The sequence below is a fragment of the Eubalaena glacialis genome, chromosome 3 (assembly GCF_028564815.1).
Source record: "Eubalaena glacialis isolate mEubGla1 chromosome 3, mEubGla1.1.hap2.+ XY, whole genome shotgun sequence".
Lineage (NCBI taxonomy): Eukaryota > Metazoa > Chordata > Mammalia > Artiodactyla > Balaenidae > Eubalaena > Eubalaena glacialis.
The window spans coordinates 167527385-167548208 of NC_083718.1; the positions used below are offsets into that span (position 1 = coordinate 167527385).

At 40.4% G+C, this 20824-nt stretch overlaps 1 pseudogene; it reads left to right on the plus strand.

Moving 5' to 3' along the window:
- The first annotated feature begins 591 nt into the window (after positions 1 to 591).
- LOC133087220 (traB domain-containing protein-like) lies at positions 592 to 12482 on the plus strand (annotated as a pseudogene).
- Positions 12483 to 20824: the final 8342 nt, after the last annotated feature.

The following is a 20824-nucleotide window of genomic DNA, read 5'->3' on the forward strand; positions in this document are numbered from 1 at the left end:
GGAAAGTTCCAGAAAGAGACAACTCATAAGTTGTAAGGTCCATGTCATTCTGAGTAGTGTGATGAAATCTCTCGCCATTCTGCTCTGCCCTGCCCAAGACATGAGTCATCTGTTTGTCCAGTGTACAATAAGATATTCTGACAGAAAGAGAGAGAGAGAGAGAGAGGGAGAGAGGGAGACCACATTCAGAAAACATTTATTACAGTATAATTGTTCTATTTTATTATTTGTGATTATCTTACTGTGCTTAATTTATAGATTAAATTTTATCATAGGTATTATATATAGGAAAAAACATAGTATATATAGGGCTTGGTACCATCCATAGTTTCAGGCAACCACTGGGGGTCTTGGGACGTATTCCCCCGCGGATAAGGGGAGAGTATTGTATTCCCAAATCTAGCAGCTTAAGAAAACAAAATTATTTCACAGTTTCTGTGGGTCAGAAATCTAGGTATGGCTTAGCTGGGTCCTCTTGCTCAGGGTTCCTTACAAGGGTGCAGTCAAGGTGTCCACTAGGGCTGCTAGTCATCTCAAGCCTCAACTAGAGGAGGATCCGTTTCCAAGCTTACTCATGTGGCTGTCAGAAGGATGCAGGTCCTTGGGTTTGTTGGACTGACGGTATGTGATTCTTACCATAGGGCAGCTCAGAACATGGCACTTGGCTTCCATCAGGGCCAGCAAGAGAAAAAGCAAGAGAGAGAGAACAAGATGGCTGCTAGAATCTTTCTGCAACACAGTCTTGGAAATGACATCCCATCATGATTGCCATAGTCTCCTCAGAAGAGAAGCAAGCCTTTAAGTCCAGTCCTTGCTCAAGGGAAGGAGATTACACAAAGGAGTAAATATGCCAGCTGGCTGGAATCATTGGCGGTCATTTTAGAAGCTGCCTACCACCATGGCAATGATGTAGGCAGTGAAGTTCCAGACCTGCCTTCCTAACACCAAGCTCTTTCACAAGATGCAAAGGAATGGTAAACACAGAACTCAGGAAAAGCGTTATTCCCTTTGATGGGAGGAAAGAGATAGGATAAGGAGGAGCATATAGGTGGATGTAGCAATACTGATGATATTCTAGTTTTTAAGTCGGTATTCACTTTACTATACACTGTATAACTCACATGCAGATTACATGTTTTCTTTTGGATGTACCAAATATTACATGACAAATTATTATCATTTTAAAATTTATTTACTTGTTTCCTTGTGGAAAGAGATAAGAGCAAACACTAACTCTCAAGAATCAAGCATCTGTGTGTGCTTGAATTGGTGATATGCAACAGGATTGCACATGAGAAATGACTGGGGAACTTTTTCTTTTTTCTTTTTTTTGTGTTTATTTATTTATTTTTGGCTGCGTTGGGTCTTCGTTGCTGCGCACGGGCTTTCTCTAGTTGCGGCGAGCTGGGGCTACTCTTCATTGCGGTGCGCGGGCTTCTCATTGCAGTGGCTTCTCTTGTTGCGGAGCATGGGCTCTAGGCGTGCAGGCTTCAGTAGTTGTGGCTGGTGGGCTCTAGAGCACAGGCTCGGTAGTTGTGGCGCACAGGCTTAGTTGCTCTGCAGCATATAGGGTCTTCCCGGACCAGGGCTCGAACCTGTGTCCCCTGCACTGGTAGGCGGATTCTTAACCACTACTTCACCAGGCAAGCCCCGAACTTTTTCTTTTTTAATTAATAGACTTTATTTTTTTTTAGAGCAGTTTTAGGTTTATAGAAAAATTTAGTGGAAGGTACAAAGAGTTCCCCATCCCTAGTTTCCCCTATTATTGAAGTATTGCATTATTGTGGAACATTTGTTATAATTGATGACAATATTTATACATCATTATTAACAAAAGCTCGTAGTTTACATTAGGATTCACTCTTGTGTTGTACATTCTATGGGTCTTGACAAATGCATAATGGCAAATATCTACCATTATAGAATCATAAAGAATAGTTTCACTGCCCTAAAAATTCCCTTTGCTCCACCTGTTCGTCCCTTCCTCTCCCCAGCTCTTGGCAATCACTGATCTTTTTACTGTCTCCGTAGTTTTGCCTTTTACAGATATCATATAGTTGGAATCATACAGTATGTAGCCTTTTCCAGACTGGCTTCTTTCATTTAACAATATGCATTTAAGTTTCCTCCGTGTCTTTACATGGCTTGATAGGTCATTTGTCTTTATCTCTGAATAGTGTTCCATTGTTTGGATATGCTACAGTTTACCTATTCACCTATTGAAAGACATATTTGTTGTTTTGGCAGTTATGAATAAAGCTGCTATAAACATTTGTGTGCAGGCTTTTCTGTGGATAGACATTTTCAACTCATTTGGGTAAATACCAAGGAGTGCAATTACTGGATTGTATTTTAAGAGTATGTTTGGCTTGGTAAGAAACTGCTAAACTGTCTTCCAAAGTGGCTGTACCATTTTGCATTCCCACCAGAACCTAATGAGTGTCCCTGTTGCTCCACAGCTTTGTCAATATTTGTTGTCAGTGTTTCGGATTTTGCCATTCTAATAGGTGTGAAGTGGTATCTTGTTTTAATTTGCAGTCCCCTAATGGCATGTGATATTTAGCATCTTTTCTTATGTTTATTTGTCATTTTTATGTTTTCTTTGGTGAGGTGTCTGTTTAGATCTTTTGCCCATTTTTAGAGTGGGTAGTTTTTTTCTTGTTAAGTTTTAAAAGTTCTTCATATATTTTGAATACAAATCATTTATCAGGTATGTGTTTTGCAAATATTTTCTTCCATTGTGGCTTTTTTTTTGCATTCAACAGTGTGTCTTGCAGAGCAGAAATTTTTAGTTTTAATGAAGTTTAATTAATAAAAATTTTTTTCATTCATAGATTGTGCTTTTGGTGTTGTATCTAAAAGTTCATCTCCAAGCCCATGGTTACGTGGATTATCTCTTATGTTATCTTCTAGTTTTATAGTTTTGTGCTTTACATTTATATCTGTGATCCATTTTTGAGTTAAATTTTGCAAAAGGTATAAAGTTTGTGTCTAAATTCTTTGTTTGTTTGTTTTTTTCTGCATGTGGCTGTCCAGTTTTTCTAGCATCATTTGTTGAAAAGACTATCTTTTCTCCATTGTATTGCCTTTGCTCTTTTGACAAAGATCAGTTGACTGTGTTTGTGTGGATCTATTTCTGGGCTCTCTATTTTGTCCCATTAATTTATCTGTTCTCTCACTAATACCATGTTATCTTGGTTACTTTAGCTTTATAGTAAGTCTTTAAGTCAAGTCGTGTCAGTCCTGTGACTTTGTTGCTCTCCTTCAATATTGTGTTGGCTATTGTAGGCCTTTTGCTTCTCCATATAAACTTCAGAATCATTTTGTTGATATCCACAAAATAGCTTGCTTGGATTTTGACTGTGTTGTATTGAATCTATAGGTCAAGTTGGGAAGAACTGACATCTTAACAATGTTGTCTTCCTATCCATGAACCATGATGATTTTTAGACAGCTTTATTGAGAGATAACTCACATGCCACACAATTAAACCATTTAAAGTGTAGATTTCAATGGTTTTTAGTATATTCACAAGTTTGTGTAACTATCAGCACTATCTAATTTTAGAAATTTTTTGTCTCCCCCAAATAAACTCCATGCCTGTTAGTAGTCCCCATTTCCTCCCAACCACTACTCCGGCCCAACCACTAATATACTTTCTCTCTCTACAGACTTTCCAACTCTGGACATTTCTGGACATTTTATATAAATGGATAGTTCATATAAACACAAGGTGTTGTCTTTGAGACTAGCTTCTTTCACTTAGCATAATGTTTTCAAGGTTCATGCATGTGGTAGCATGTATCTGTACATTATTTGTTCTTATTGTGGAATAATATTTCATTATATAGATATACCAGATTTTATTTAACCATTCATCAGTTGATGGGCATTTGGACTGTTTCTACTTTTTGGCTGTTATGACTAATGCTGCCAGGAACATTTCTGTACAAGCGTATGAATATATGTTTTCATTTCTCTTGGGTATATGCCTAGGAGTGGAATTGCTGAGTCACATGGTAACTTTATATTTAACGTTTTGAGTAGCTGCCAAACTCTTATGCAAAGTGGCTGCACCATTTAAAAATCTGCCAGCAATGTGTGAGGCTTCTAATTTCTCCACATTCTCACCAATGTTTGTCATTGCCTGTATTTTAAATTATAGCCACCGTAGTGGGTGTAAAGTAGTATCTCATTGTGGTTTTGATTTGCATTTCCCTATGAATAATGATGTTGAATATCTTTTTATGCACTTATTGATCATTTGTATATCTTCCTTGGAAAAATATCTATTCAGATCTTTACCCACTTAAAAACTGTTATTTGTTTTTGTCATTGTTAGTTTTAAGAATTTTAAAATATATTCTGAATACAAGTCCCATATTAGGTATAAGATTTGCAAATATTTTATTTCATTCTATGGGTCATCTTTTCACTTTCTTGGTGGTATCATTTGTGGCACAAAAGTTTTAATATTGATATAGTCCAATTTCCTTTTCCCCCCGCTTTTATTGCTTGTACTTTTGTTATAGTATTTAGAAACCATTACTTAATCCAAAGTCACAAATTTGCTTCTATGTTTTTGTTTAAGACTTTTATAACTTAGCACTTATATTTAAGTCTATGTTCCATTTTGAGTCAATTTTTGTATATAATTGAGGTAGGAGTGCAAATTTATTCATTTGTTTGTGGATATCCAGTTGTCCCAGCTTCATTTGTTGAAAGAGTGTTCTTTCTCCATTGAGTTGTCTTGCCGCTTTTGTTGAAAATCAACTGATTATAAATGTAAAGGTTTATTTCTAGACTCTCAATTCAATTCCATTGATCTACCCTTATGCCAGTACCACACTGTCTTGATTGCAGTGTAATTTTGCAGCAAGTTTTGAACTTGGGGAGTGTGAGTCTTCCAAAATTTTTTTACAAGATTCTTTTGGTTATTCTGGATCCCTTTAATTTCCATATGAATTTGAAGATCAACTTTTCTGTTTCTGCAAAAAAGGAAGTTAGGATTTTGATAGGGGTTGTGTTAAATCTGTAGATGAATTTTGTGAGTATTGCTATCTTAATATTAACCCTTCCAATCCATGAACATGGAATGTCTTTCCATTCATTTATATCTCTAATTTCTTTCAACAATGTTTTGTAGTTTTAAGTGTACAAGTCTTGTACTTCTTTTTCCTGACTATGTTATTCTTTTTCATTCTATTTCTTAGTATGAAATAGCATGCTATTGTAAATGGAATTGATTTCTTAATTTTTTCCATAATGTTTATTGCCAATGTATAGAAATAAAACATTTTTATAAATTAATCATGTGTGTTGCGTCTTTGCTGAGTGCCCCCCCACCCCGCCCCAGTGCAATATTGAATAGTAGTGGCAAGAGTGGACATCCTTGTCTTGTTCCTGACATTAGGAGAAAAGCACTCAGACTTTCACCGTTAAGTAAGATGCTGTGGGTTTTCTTCGATCCCTTTAGCAAGTTGAAAAAGTTTCTTTCTATTTATAATTTCTTGAGGTTTTTTTTAAATTTTGAAAGGTTATTGGATTCTGTCAAATTATTTTTCTGCATCTTTTGAAATGATATTTTTTGCCATTTATTCTATTAATATGGTGCATTACATGAATTGATTTTCAGATATTAAACTAATTTGCATTCCTGGGATAAATCTCATTTGGTTATGGTATATAATCCTTTTCACATGTTGCTGGCATCAGTTTGCTAGTATTTTGTTAATGATTTGTGCAAATATATTCGTAAGGGATACTGGTATGTAGTTTTCTTGTGATGTCTTTGTTTTGTTTTGATATCGGGGTAGTAATGACCTCATAGAATGAATTGAGAAATGTTTCTCTTCTTCTATTTTTTGGAAGATTTCATGAAGGATTGGTATTGATTCTTCTTTGAGTTTTGGTAGAATTTACCAGTGAACTTATTTGGGCCTCGGCTTTCCCTTGTGGGAAGTTTTAAAATTACAAATTTGATTTCTTTACTTGTTACAGGTATATGCAGATTTTCTATTTCTTCTCAGGTCAGATTTGGTAATTTGTGTTTTTCTAAGAACTTCCTACTTCATCTATTTTATCTGATTTGTTGGCATAAAGTTATTTGTAGTATTCCTTTACAATTCTTTTTATTTCTGTAAGGCCGGTAGTGATGTTCTCATTTTCATTCCTAATTTTAGTGTCAAGTATACTTTCTCTGCTTTTTTCTTGGTCACTCTAGCTAAAGGTTTATCAATTTTCTTAGTCTTTTTAAAGGACCAAATTTTTGTTTTTATTTTTTAAAATCATTTTTCTATTCTCTATTTCATCTTTTCTGCTCTAATCTTTATTTTCTGCTCTAATCTTTCTTTCCTTCTGCATTTTTAGGGGTTTAGTTTACTCTTATTTTTCTAGTTGAAAAACTAGGTTATTAATTTGAGTTCTTTCTTATTTTTTTAAAAATAGGTGTTTACAGTTATAAATTTCCCTCTGAGCACTACTTTCACACATTCCATGAATTCTGGTATGTTGTGTACTCATTTTCATTCATCTCAAAGTATTTTCGAATTTTCCCTGCAATTTCTTCTTTTCCCCATTGGTTAAATAGTAGTATTTTGTTTAATTTCCACATATTTTTAAATTTCCCATATTTCCTTCTGTTATTGATTTCTAATTTAATTCCTTACTGAGGCTTGTTTTGTGGCCTAGAATAAGGCCTATCTTAGAGAATGTTCCATGTGCATGTGAGAAGAATGTGTATTCTGCTGCCAATATGTAGAGTGGTTTATAGACGTCTTTTAGGCCTAGTTGGTTTATAGTATTGTCCAAGTCTTCTATTTTCTTTTTGAGCTTCTGCCTAGTTGTTCTATCTGTTACTGAAAGAAGAGTATTTATAAGCCTGCAGTTATTATTGGTGAATTGTCTATTTTTCCCTTCAGTTCTGTCAGCTTTTGCTTCATGTATTTTAGGTCTGTGTTGTTAGATGCATATATGTTTATGCTTGTTATACTTCCTGATGGATTGACTTTTTTACCATTATAAAATGTCCCTCTTTATCTCTAGTAACATGCAAACTGGGGATAGAGTGATTGGGTCCCCAGTCATCTCAGCCTGCTGAGCCTAGAGTAGAGCTTTTCCCCTATGAGTAGGGGCTGAGTGAGGGAAGGGAGACTGGTCCTCTCTGCAGCATCAACCAGAATAGAACTTCTGCAACCTGGGGCTGGGGAGGGGGATGAGAAAAACCAGTAGACTGCCCCCTGACAAGATGAAACAGGAGGTCCACACTGGGAGCTGGAGGGAGAGGGAGCCCTCTTCTTCTTGGACACATTGACTTGGGGCAGAGCTTCTGTAATGTAGAGCTGTGGGGTAGGGGGTAAGGGAGTGAGTTGTGGCTCAAATACCATAGACTCTCACTGTTCTTACTGAGGTTTAGTAGATTTTCTAGAATGAATGTTTCTTCCATTGCTGTACATATTTAGGACAATTTCTAGAGACTTTAAATAATTTTTTAAAATTAATTTTCACCAATTAAATAGTTGTTTTGCTGGAGAGAGAGTCTGCCAAGCTCCTTTTGCACCTTTCAGGAAGTATTTCCCCTTCATGTATATTTTTAAAAGAATAAATAGGACTAGGTGTAGCTTGCTTGGGTTGAACACCACCCAGGTATTCTCGACAGTTGAGGTTGCTGTGACCAGAAAGGAGGAAAAATGAGACATAGTCCTTGGTGGCACCAAATTATAAAGAAATAGAAGTTGGCTGCTGATGGGCTTCCCTGGTGGCGTAGTGGTTAAGAATCCTTCTGCCAATGCAGGGGGTATGGGTTTGAGCCCTAAACCGGGAAGATCTCACATGCCGTGGAACAACTAAGCCTGTGCACCACAACTACTGAGCCTGCTCTCTAGAACCTGTGAGCCACAACTACTGAGCCCACATGCTGCAACTACTGAAGCCCACGCACCTAGAGCCCGTGCTCCACAATGAGAGAAGCCACTGCAATGAGAAGACCACATACCACAGCAAAGAGTAGCCCCTGTTCACCGCAACTAGAGAAAGCCTGCACACAGTAGCAAAGACCAAACACAGCCAAAAATAAAATAAATAAATTAAAAAAAAAAAAGAAGTTGGCTGCTGAGTGGCCACATATTTGCCTTTCACTTCTCTGAGAAATCAGTCTCGTTACTCAGCAACTCAAAATTATGGCAGCGATAAAAGTGCAATTGCATTTGTGTGAAGGCCTAACCTAGCCTAGTGCTTTGGATTGCTGTATAAGCTCAGGGCACAAATGCCAAGGCAGGAGGTTGATTAGCAAGAGGCCATTGATTTTTAAAAAAATCAAATTATGTAGTTAAAAGGGAAAGTGGAACTTGGTAGAAATGAAGAAGTGCCATTCCCAAACTGTGTGACTCTTGTTTGAAGAAGACCTAGTTAGTGGAGGGCTGACGTAGGCCAGGGAAGTCTCAGATCCAGAGGGCAGGCATGTTTACCAGAGAAGGAGATTCACTTGGTGGTGGTATGATCAGAAGCTCAAGGGTGTCGCACCAGCCAGGCAAGGATGTGCCAGGATGGAGTAGTCTCAGCAGGTGGTTAGCTTGCTGGTTGCAGGACAACCCCTGCACCTCGGTCCCTCATAGCCTTGGGAAAATGGATGCTGAGGCATGAGACAGATCCCCAGTGTTCATGGGGCACAAGATCAGAATGGGTCCAAGCACCAAGGCTGACAAGATGAATCTTGAACAGCAGGCTATGGGCTTCTTAAATTCTTCTAAGTACCAGATGACTGGGTTCTGAGCCTGAGGTGTAGCTAAATCTGTGGTGGAAGCTGATTGGCTATAGCTGTAGGCATTTGAGACTCTTGGCGACAGAGAATTATGTAGAATACAGCTCTCCTTGGTTGGCAATTCAGGTAATAATAATAATCACAGTAGTAATAGTAGTAGTGACAGCAACAGCACCTATATACCACTTATAATGTGCCAAGCTCTCCTTCTAAGCATACATTTAATCTTTAGGAAAATCTCATGAAGTAAGTAATATTATTACCCCATTTTAGAGATGAGAAAGCTAGAGGCATAGAACATTTAAGTAGTTGGAACTGTATTGCACTGCCAGCACTTATTGGAGACAGAGCTGAAACCCAAGCATCTGCTCCGTGGTCCATATCTTCCTACTGCATCTATCACATCAGATGATTTCTGAACTTTTTTACTCATCCCTAAGTGGGAAGAACAATAGACACCTCATCAGAATGTAGGGAAGACTAAATATCTGTGGGAGTACATGTAAGCCAGAAATTATGGTCCCTATGTTCATTATTTGTGATTGCTACAATCCCCAGGCTACCCTCAAATACAACCCCTCTGCCTGCTTCTTCTTCTTCTTCTTCTTTTTTTTTTTTTTAATAAATGATTGCTTTTATTTATTTATATTTGGTTGCTCTGGGTCTTCATTGCTGCGTGCAGGCTTTCTCTAGTTGCGGTGGGTGGGGGCTACTCTTCATTGTGGTGCGCGGACTTCTCATTGTGGTGGCTTCTTTTGTTGTGGAACATGGGCTGTAGGTGCACGGGCTTCAGTAGTTGTGGCACGTGGGCTCAGTAGTTGTGGCTCATGGACTCTAGAGCGCAGGCTCAGTAGTTGTGGTGCACATGGGCTTAGTTGCTCCGTGGCATTTGAGATCTTCCTGGACCAGGGATCGAACCCGTGTCCCCTGCATTGGCAGGCGGATTCTTAACCACTGTACCACCAGGGAAGTCACTGCCTCTTTCTTTTTTTTTTTTTAACATATTTATTGGAGTATAATTGCTTTACAATGTTGTGTTAGTTTCTGCTGTATAACAAAGTGAATCAGCTATATGCATAGATATATCCCCATATCCCCTCCCTCTTGCGTCTCCCTCCCACCCTCCTTATCCCACCCCTCTAGGTGGTCGCAAAGCACCGAGCTGTGCTATGCAGCAGCTTCCCACTAGCTATCTATTTTACATTTGGTAGTGTATATATGTCAATGTTACTCTCTTACTTCGACCCAGCTTACCCTTCTCCCTCCCCGTGTCCTCAAGTCCCTTCTCTACGTCTTGTGTCTTTATTCCTGTCCTGCCCCTAGGTTCATCAGAACCTTTTTTTTTTTTTTTTAGGATTCCATATATCTGTGTTAGCACATGGTATTTGTTTTTCTCTTTCTGACTTATCTCACTCTGTATGACAGACTTTAGGTCCATCTGCCTCACTACGGATAACTCAATTTCCTTTCTTTTTATGGCTGAGTAATATTCCATTGTATATATGTGCCACATCTTCTTTATCCATTCATCTGTCGATGGACACTTAGGTTGCTCCCATGTCCTGCCTATTGTAAATAGAGCTGCAATGAACATTGTGGTACATGACTTTCTTTGAATTATGGTTTTCTCAGGGTGTATGCCCAGTAGTGGGATTGCTGGGTCATACGGTAGTTCTATTTTTAGTTTTGAAAGGAACCTCCATACTGTTCTCCATAGTGGCTGTATCAACTTACATTCCCACCAACAGTGCAAGAGGGTTCCCTTTTCTCCACACCCTCTCCAGCATTTATTGTTTGTAGATTTTTTGATGATGGCCACTGACTGGTGTGAGGTGATACCTCATTGTAGTTTGGATTTGCATTTCTCTAATGATTGATGTTGAGCATCCTTTCATGTGTTTGTTGGCAATCTGTATGTCTTCTTTGGAGAAATGTCTATTTAGGTCTTCTGCCCATTTTTGGATTGGGTTTTTTTTTTTTTTGATATTGAGCTGCATGAGCTGCTTCTAAATTTTAGAGATTAATCCTTTGTCAGTTGCTTCGTTTGCAAATATTTTCTTCTATTCTGATGGTTGTCTTTTCATCTTGTTTATGGTTTCCTTTGCTGTGCAAAAGCTTTTAAGTTTCATTAGGTCCCATTTGTTTATTTTTGTTTTTATTTCCATTTCTCTAGAAGGTGGGTCAAAAAGGATCTTGCTGTGATTTATGTCATAGAGTGTTCTGCCTATGTTTTCCTCTAAGAGTTTGATAGTGTCTGGCCTTACATTTAGGTCTTTAATCCATGTTGAGTTTATTTTTGTGTATGGTGTTAGGGAGTGTTCTAATTTCATTCATTTATAGGTAGCTGTCCAGTTTTCCCAGCACCACTTATTGAAGAGGCTGTCTTTTCTCCATTGTATACTCTTGCCTCCTTTATCAAAGATAAGGTGACCGTATGTGTGTGGGCTTATATCTGGGCTTTCTATCCTGTTCCATTGATCTATATTTCTGTTTCTGTGCCAGTACCATACTGTCTTGATTACTATAGCTTTGTAGTAGTCTGAAGTCAGGGAGCCTGATTCCTCCAACTCTGTTTTTCTTTCTCAAGATTGCTTTGGCTATTCGGGGTCTTTCGTGTTTCTATACAAATTGTGAAAATTTTTGTTCTAGTTCTGTGAAAAATGCCATTGGTAGCTTGACAGGGATTGCGTTGAATCTGTATAGTCATTTTCACAATGTTTATTTTTCCAATCCAACAACATGGTATATCTCTCTATCGTTTGTATCATCTTCCCTGGTGACCGAGCTGGTGGCCGAGGACGGGAGCTGGGTGTACATGGTGGGCATGGCGCACTTCAGCGACGACAGCAAGAAGGACATGGTGAAGACCATCTGGGAGGTGCAGCCCGACGTGGTTGTGGTGGAGCTGTAGCAGTACCACGTGTCCATGCTGAAGATGAACGAGTGTACGGTGCTGCGTGAGGCCAAGGAGGTCAGCCTGGAGAAGCTGCAGTAGGGCATCAGGCAGAACGGGGTCATGTCGGGACCCATGCAGATACTGCTGCTGAAGGTGTCCACCCACATCACTGAGAAGCTGGGCATGGCCCCTGGAGGTGAGTTCAGGGAGGCTTTCAAGGAGGCCAGCAAGGTGCCTTTCTGCAAGTTCCACGTGGGTGACCAGCCTATCCCCGCCACCTTCAAGAGAGCCATCGCCACCCTCTCCTTCTGGCAGAAGATCAAGCTGGCCTGGGGCCTATGTTTCCTGTCAGACCCTATCAGCAAGGATGACGTGGAGTGGTGCAAGCAGGACCTGCTGGAGCAGATGATGGCTGAGATGATCGGCGAGTTCCCTGACCTGCACTGCACCATGGTGTCTGAGCGGGACATCTACCTGACCTACGTGCTGAGGCAGGCGGCCTGGTGCCTGGAGTTGCCGCGTGCCTCTGATGCCGAGCGCAGAAAGTGCGTCCCCTCCGTGGTGGTGGGCGTTGTGGGCATGGGCCACAACCCCAGCATTGAGAAGAACTGGACCACTGACCTCAACGTCCAGGAGATAATGATTGTCCCCCTGCTGTCCATCTCTGGCAGAGTGTCCTGGCTGGCCATGAAGGCCGCCTTCTTGGACCTCCTGGGCTACGGCCTCTACTGGTTGGGGCGCCATGCCAGCAGCCTGGTCTTGTCACTGCCTGCCACCCAGTACTGCCTGCAGAGGGCCCCCGAGGCCTGGCCACACAAGTAGGAAGGACAGAGGGAGCCACCACGTCCATCCAGGGGGCTGCCCGTGGCTGCTCCTGTGACATAGCCAAGGGGCACAGGGGCCGGCCCCCTGAGGAGCTCCTGGTTGCCACCCCCCATGGGGGTCCAGCTTAGCCTCGCCTGCCCTCTCCCAACCCACCCAAATAAAGAATTATTTCACTGTCAATAAAATAAAATAAAATAAAATAAAATAAAATAAAATAAAATAAAATATAAAATAAAATAAAATAAAACTACCCTTCATCAGTGTCTTATAGTTTTCTGCATACAGGTCTTTTGTCTCCTTAGGTAGGTTTATTCCTAGGTGTTTTATGCTTTTTGTTGCAATGGTAAATGGGAGTGTTTCCTTAATTTCTCTTTCAGATTTTTCATCATTAGTGTATAGGAATGCAAGAGATTTCTGTGCATTAATTTTGTACCCTGCTACTTTACCAAATTCATTGATTGGCTCTAGTAGTTTTCTAGTAACATCTTTAGGGTTCTCTATGTATAGTATCATGTCATCTGCAAACAGTGACAGTTTTACTTCTTCTTTTCTAATTTGTATCCCTTTTATTTCTTTTTCTTCTCTGATTGCTGTGGCTAGGACTTCCAAAACTATGTTGAATAATAGTGGTGAGAGTGGGCAACCTTGCCTTGTTCCTGATCTTAGAGGAAATGCTTTCAGTTTTTCACCATTGAGAATGATGTTGGCTGTGGATTTGTCATATATGGCCTTTATTATGTTGAGGTAAGTTCCCTCTATGCCCACTTTCTGGAGGGTTTTTATCATAAATGAGTGTTGAATTTTTTCAAAAGCTTTTTCTGCATCTGTTGAGATGATCATATGGTTTTTATTCTTCAATTTGTTAATATGGTGTATCACATTGATTGATTTGCATATATTGAAGAATCCTTGCATTCCTGGGATAAACCCCACTTGATCATGGTGTATCATCCTTTTAATGTGCTGTTGGATTCTGTTTGCTAGTATTTTGTTGAGGATTTTTGCATCTATGTTCATCAGAGCTATTGGCCTGTAGTTTTCTTTTTTGTAACATCTTTTTCTGGTTTTGGTATTAGGGTGATGGTGGCCTCGTAGAATGAGTTTGGGAGTGCTCCTCCCTCTGCTATATTTTGGAAGAGTTTGAGAAGGATAGGTGTTAGCTCTTCGCTAAATGTTTAATAGAATTCGCCTGCGAAGTCATCTGGTCCTGGACTATTGTTTGTTGGAAGATTTTTAATCGCAGTTTCAATTTCAGTGCTTGTGATTGGTCTGTTCATATTTTCTATTTCTTCCTGGTTCAGTCTCAGAAGGTTGTGCTTTTCTAAGAATTTGTCCATTTCTTCCAGGTTGTCCATTTTATAGGCATATAGTTTCTTGTAGTAATCTCTCATGATCCTTTGTATTTCTGCAGCGTCAGTTGTTACTTCTCCTTTTTCATTTCGAATTCTGTTGATTTGAGTCTTCTCCCTTTTTTTCTTGATGAGTCTGGCTAATGGTTTATCAATTTTGTTTATTGTCTCAAAGAACTAGCTTTTATTTTATTGATCTTTGCTATTGTTTCCTTCATTTCTTTTTCATTTATTTCTCATCTGATCTTTATGATTTCTTTCCTTCTGCTAATTTTGGGTTTTTTTTTTGTTCTTCTTTCTCTAATTGCTTTAGGTGAAATGTTAGGTTGTTTATTTGAGATTTTTCTTGCTTCTTGAGGTAGGATTGTATTGCTATAAACTTCCCTGTTAGAACTGCTTTTGCTGCATCCCATAGGTTTTGGGTCATTGTGTTTTCATTGTCATTTGTTTCTAGGTATTTTTTGATTTCCCCTTTGATTTTTTCCATGATCTCTTGGTTATTTAGTAGTGTATTGTTTAGCCTCAATGGGTTTCTATTTTTTACAATTTTTTTTCCTGTAATTGATATCTAGTCTCATAGCATTGTCGTCAGAAAAGATACTTGATACCATTTCAATTTTCTTAAATTTACCAAGGCTTAATTTGTGACCCAAGATACGGTCTACCCTGGAGAATGTTCCATGAGCACTGGAGAAGAAAGTGTATTCTGTTGTTTTTGGATGGAATGTCTTATAAATATCAATTAAGTCCATCTTGTTTAATGTGTCATTTAAAGCTTGTGTTTCCTTATTTATTTTCAGTTTGGATGATCTGTCCATTGGTGAAAGTGGGGTGTTAAAGTCCCCTACTATGATTGTGTTACTGTTGATTTCCCCTTTTATGGCTGTTAGCATTTGCCTTATGTATTGAGGTGCTCCTATGTTGGGTGCATAAATATTTACGATTGTTATGTCTTCTTGGATTGGTCTCTTGATCATTATGTAGTGTCCTTCTTTGTCTCTTGTAATAGTCTTTATTTTAAAGTCTATTTTGTCTGATATGAGAATTGCTACTCCAGTGTTCTTTTGATTTCCATTTGCACGGAATATCTTTTTCCATCCCCTCACTTTCAGTCTGTATGTGTCCCTAGGTCTGAAGTGGGTCTCTTGTAGACATTATACATACGGGTCTTGTTTTTGTATCCTTTCAACCAGTCTATGTCTTTTGGTTGGAGCATTTAATCCGTTCACATTTAAGGTAATTATCAATATGTATGTTCCTAGTACCATTTTCTTAATTGTTTTGAGTTTGTTTTTCTAGGTCTTTTCCTTCTTTTGTGTTTCCTGCCTAGAGAATTTCCTTTAACATTTGTTGTAGAGCTGATTTGGTGGTGCTGAATTCTCTCTCTCTTTTTTAAAAAATTTATTTTTTTTATTTTTGGCTGTGTTGGGTCTTTGTTGCTGTGTGCAGGCTTTCTCTAGTTGTGGCGAGTGGGGGACTACTCTCCGTGTGGTGCGCGGGCTTCTCATTGTGGTGGCTTCTCTTGTTGTGGAGCACGGGCTCTAGGTGTGTGGGCTTCAGTAGTTGCAGCACGTGGGATCAGTAGTTGTGGCACATGGGCTTACTTGCTCTGCTGCATGTGGGATCTTCCCAGTCCAGGGCTTAAACCTGTGTCCCCTGCACTGGCAGGTGGATTCTTAACCACTGCACCACCAGGGAAGGCCAGTGGTGCTGAATTCTCTTAACTTTTGCTTATCTGCATAGGTTTTAATTTCTCCGTCAAATCTGAATGAGATCCTTGCTGGGTAGAGTAATCTTTGTTGTAGGTTTTTCCTTTCATCACTTTAAATATTTCCTGCCACTTCCTTCTGGCTTGCCAAGTTTCTGCTGAAAGATCAGCTGTTAACCTTATTGGGATTCCCTTGTATGTTATTTGTTGCTTTTCCCTTGCTGCTTTTAATATTTTTTCTTTGTATTTAATTTTTGATAGTTTGATTAATATGTGTCTTGGCATGTTTCTCTTTGGGTTTATCCTGTATGGTACTCTCTGTGCTTCCTGGACTTGATTGACTATTTCCTTTCCCATGTCAGGGAAGTTTTTGACTATAATCTCTTCAAATATTTTCTCAGACCCTTTCTTTTTCTCTTCTTCTTCTGGAACCCCTATAATTCGAATGTTGGTGTGTTTAATGTTTTCCCAGAGGTGTCTGAGATTGTCTTCAATTCTTTTATCTTTATTCTTCTCCCTGGTAGTTATTTCCACCATTTTATCTTCCAGGTCACTTATCCGTTCTTCTGCCTCAGTTATTCTGCTATTGATTCCTTCTAGAGTATTTTTAATTTCAGTAAGTGTGTTGTTTGTCACTGTTTGTTTGTTCTTTAGTTCTTCTAGATCCTTGTTAAATATTTCTTGTATTGTCTCCATTCCATTTCCGAGATTTTGGATCATCTTTACTATCATTACTCTGAATTCTTTTTCAGGTAGTTTGCCTATTTTGTCTTCATTTATTTGGTCTTGTAGGTTTTTACCTTGCTCCTTCTTCTGTAACATATTGTTTTGTCATTTCATTTTTTTTTTTGATGGGTGGTGCTGTGTTCCTGTCTTATTGGTTGTTTGGCCTGAGATGTCCAGCACTGGAGTTTGCAGGCAGTTGGATGCAGCTGGGTTAGGAACTCTTGGAGGCCTCACTCCGATTAATATTCCCTCGGTTCTGAGGTTCTCTGTTAGTCCAGAGGGTTGGACTCGGAGCTCCCACCACAGGAGCTCAGGCCCGACCTCTGGCCTGGGAACCAAGATCCTGCAAACTTCGTGGCATGGTAAAAAAAAGAAAGAAAGAAAGAAGCAGTACAATATCAAAGAATAAAAAACAAAATAAAATTAGAAAGATAAAAAATATATTAGGAAAAATAAAACTATAATTGAAACAACTGCAACAAAGTATAATAAAACCACAACAGAAAAAAGGAAATAAATAAAGGGGGGGGGGGGGAACAAGCCAAAAGGAGAGAGCAATAACAAAGTATAAAGAATAAAATAAAAGTAGAAAAATAAAAGATTTATTAGGAAAAATAAAAATATAAAAGAATGAGCAACAATGAATCAACAAGGTAAAACAGAACCCCAATCTAAAAGAGGAAAAAAAAAAAAAAGCCTTGGCTATGGGGGCGGAGTTTAGGCGGGGGTGGAACTTAGGCTGGGGTGGGACCTAGGCGGGTGGGGGGGGGTCACGTTTGAGCATGGGGCGGGGCCTAGGCTCAGGACACATGGAGCCGGAAAAGGCCCTGGGGGGCGGGGCCTAGGCGGGGCTATGTTCAAGCATGGGGCGGGGCCTCTGCTGAGGACCTGCTCAGAAGGGGAGAGGCAGCTGGTCACAAGGAGGGCCTCTGGAGTGTGGAGTTCCAGAGTTTGGAGGTAGGGCCCTGAGTGAGGGTGTGTGGGTGGGGTTTAGGCCCAGATCGTTGGAGGGGGTCTCCGAGTGTAGAGGTAGGGCCTTGGGTGGGGGTGTAGGGGCAGGGCTTGGGTTCTGTGCAGCAGGAGAGAGGCTCTGAGGGCAGAGGATTAGGCCCAGGATCCCAACAGGCTCCCCAGTGCCTAAGTGGACAGGGAAAGCACTGGCTGCGTTCCCTTCTGTTCCTTTGCACCCCTCCCCCAGGGTTTCCCCCATCGCTGCTGGACCCCTAACTGTGGGTGGGTCCTGCTGGGTATAGGAACTCCTCCCCTCCCCCAGCCACCCCTCAGGGGTGCTGTCCCGGAGCTCCAGCCTTTACTTTTGCTTCCTCTTCCCCCCCTCCCACTCCCTCAGGACCCGCCCTGCTGGAGGGGGCCTTGGTGGGCAGAGGATCAGGCCCGGGATCTCAGCAGGTTCCTGGGGGAACAAGTGGGCAGGGCAAACCTGGCCATGCTCCCTTTTGATCCTCTGCCCTCCCAGTGGTTCCCCAATTTCCCCCTTTGGGTGTGGGAAACCCTTCCCCTCCCCCAGCCACCCCTCGGGGCACCAGTCCCTTCCCGCCTACACTTCTCCTCCCCCTTCACTCCCCCCATGCCCCACGTCCTACCCAGTCACTGGGGGTTCCTCCCGTCCCCTTAGGTGTCCGTGGTCCCCCACTGGTGCCTGGTAGGTGCCCTAGTTGTGTGGAGACATGAATTCCACATCCTCCTAGTATGCCATCTTGACTCTGCACCCCCTGCTTCTTTTAATAATTGAAACCGAGCTGGAAGTAGAAAGCATTACCTCTGTAGCCATGTTTTATTGCTTAAGCTGGATAGGGTGCACAACGTTCATTGCATTATTTTTAAACCTTTTGTCTACCTTAAATATTACATAATAGGCTAAAAAAATAAAATGAGTCTGGGCAGGTTGAGAGAGTGGGCATCAGAATAAGTAACTCTAAGGGTGTGGAGAAAAGGGAACCTTCCTACACAGTTGGTGGGAATGTAAATTGGTACAGGCACTGTGAACAGTATGGAGATTCCTTAATAAACAAAAATAGAGCTATCATATGATCCACCAATCCCACTCCTGGGCATATATGTGGAGAAAAAAATTGCTTGTAAGGATAATGCGCCCCAATGTTCATTGCAGTGCTGTTTACAATAGCCAAGACATGGAAGCAACCTAAATGTCCATTGACAGATGAATGGATAAAAAAGAGGTGGTACATATATACAATGGAATATTACTCGGCCATTAAAAAGAACGAAATAATGCCATTTGCAGCAACATGGATGGACCTGGAGATTATCATACTAAGTGAAGTCAGACAGAGAAAGACAAATATCATATGATATCTCTTATATACATAATCTTAAAAAAGGAATTTTACAAATGAAGTTATTTACAAATCAGAAACAGACTCACACATACTTAGAGAACAAACTTATGGTTACCAGAGGGGAAGGGTCGGGGGAGACGGATAGATTGGATGTTTGGGATTGACATGTACACACTGCTATATTTAAAGTAGATAACCAACAAGGACCTACTGTATAGCACAGGGAATGCTGCTCAATATTCTGTAATAACCTAAATGGGAAAAGAATTTGAAAAAGAATAGATACATGTATATGTATAACTGAATCACTTTGCTGTACACCTGAAACTAACACAACATTGTTAATCAACTATACTCCAATATAAAATAAAAATTAAAAAAAAAGAATAAGTAGCTCTAGAGTGGCCTTAAGATAAACTTTGTTGATGTGACAAGATGGCTTTTGGACCATCCTAGCTTTCTAGACACCATTGGACACATATGAAAAGAGAGCAGATGTTTCAGGCAGGGAAATTTCTACATTGGGAAAAGGGGACCCAGAAAGAAAGGACAGAAATGTAGGAAGAAAACTAGCTAGAGTACCATGTGTTAGAAAAAACAAAAAAGGAGGCTGGGGGAAGGGCTGTGGGACTAACCTAGTCAAAGGCAGTAAAGAGGCTGAGAAGGCTGATGAAAGTCTGTGCTGCTCTTCCAGGGAGCAGCTTCAGAATTTGTCCATAATTAATGTGCTGCCTCTTTCTACAAAAGATTTGAGACACTTTGTCTACAGCATACATATTCAATTGTTTTAGTGAAGGATGGACACTAAGGAAAATTTGGGACCAAGGATAAAAGAGACACTAAAACATGACAACAACAAAGCTTGACTTAGTGTTATATTGTGATTTATAATAAGAAATATAGATATATAATAAGAAATAGATATTGTCCCCATTTCTGGCACAAAGCTCCTAAAATATTTGGAATTTCCTAAGTGATGAGAGAGACAAAGTGCTCTTTTGTTATGTTAATGAGGTGAGTTTTGGACTGCATCTAAGGATGGGGGTTGTTGGTTGCTTGGAGAATCAACTGGGTGATTAGAAGGTTGGAACTTTTAGTCTCACCCACCTGACCTCAGGGGAGGGGAGCAGGGCTGGAGATGGAATCAATCACCAATGGCTAGTGATTTAATCAGGCATGCCTATGTAATGAAGTCTCTGTAAAGATGCAAAGGACAGGGTTTGGAGAGCTTCCAGGTTGATTAACTATGTTGATGCTTGGAGAGTGGTATGTCCAGAGAGGTCATGGAAGCTCCGAGTCCCTTCCCATGTACCTTGCCCTGTGGATATCTTCCATCTGGCTCTTCCTGGGTTATAGCCTTTTATAATAAGCCAGTAACCTAGTAAGTAAAATGTTTCTCTGAGTACTGTGAGCCACTCTAGCAAATTGATTTAATCCAAGGAAGGGGTTGTTGAAACCTCCAATCTATAGTTGGTCAGTTGGAAGCACAGGTGACAACCTGGACTTGTGATTGGTGTCAGGGTGGGGTGCAGTTTTGTAGGACTGAGCCCTTAACCTGTGGGATCTGATGCTAGCACTTGGTAGATCATCTCAGAATTGGGTAGAATTGTAGGACAGCCAGCTGATGTCCCAGAATTGCTTGGTGGTGTGGGAAAAACCCACACACTGGAACTGGGAGCAGAACCATACTTAGCTTCCCAGAAGTCCAGGCAAAAAGTCAAATATGGAAGTTACAAAACACAGATGATCAGAAATGAGGCCACAGGCCAGTTCCTCAGGACAAGAATGATTTTTTCCCTCTGCTAGCTTCAGCCTTTGATACCTTGGTATACTTAAAAGTAGAAAAGGCCTGCTTTAAATTGGCTGTGACATTGGTTCAAGATGGCAGTGTAGAAGGACGTGCACTCACACTCTCTTGCGAAAGCACTGGAATCACAACTAACTGCTGAACAGCATCGACAGGAAGACACTGGAACTCACCAAAAAAGATACCCCACATCCATAGACAAAGGAGAAGCCACAATGAAGTGGTATAAGGGGCGCAATCACAATAAAATCAAATCTCATAACTGCTGGGTGGGTGACTCACAAACTGGAGAACAGTTATACCACAGAAGCCCACCTACTGGAGTGAAGGTTCTGAGCCCTATGTCAGGCATCCCAATCTGGGGGTCCGGCAATGGGAGAAGGAATTCCCAGAGAATTAGACTTGAAGGCTAGTGGGATTTGATTGCAGGACCTCCA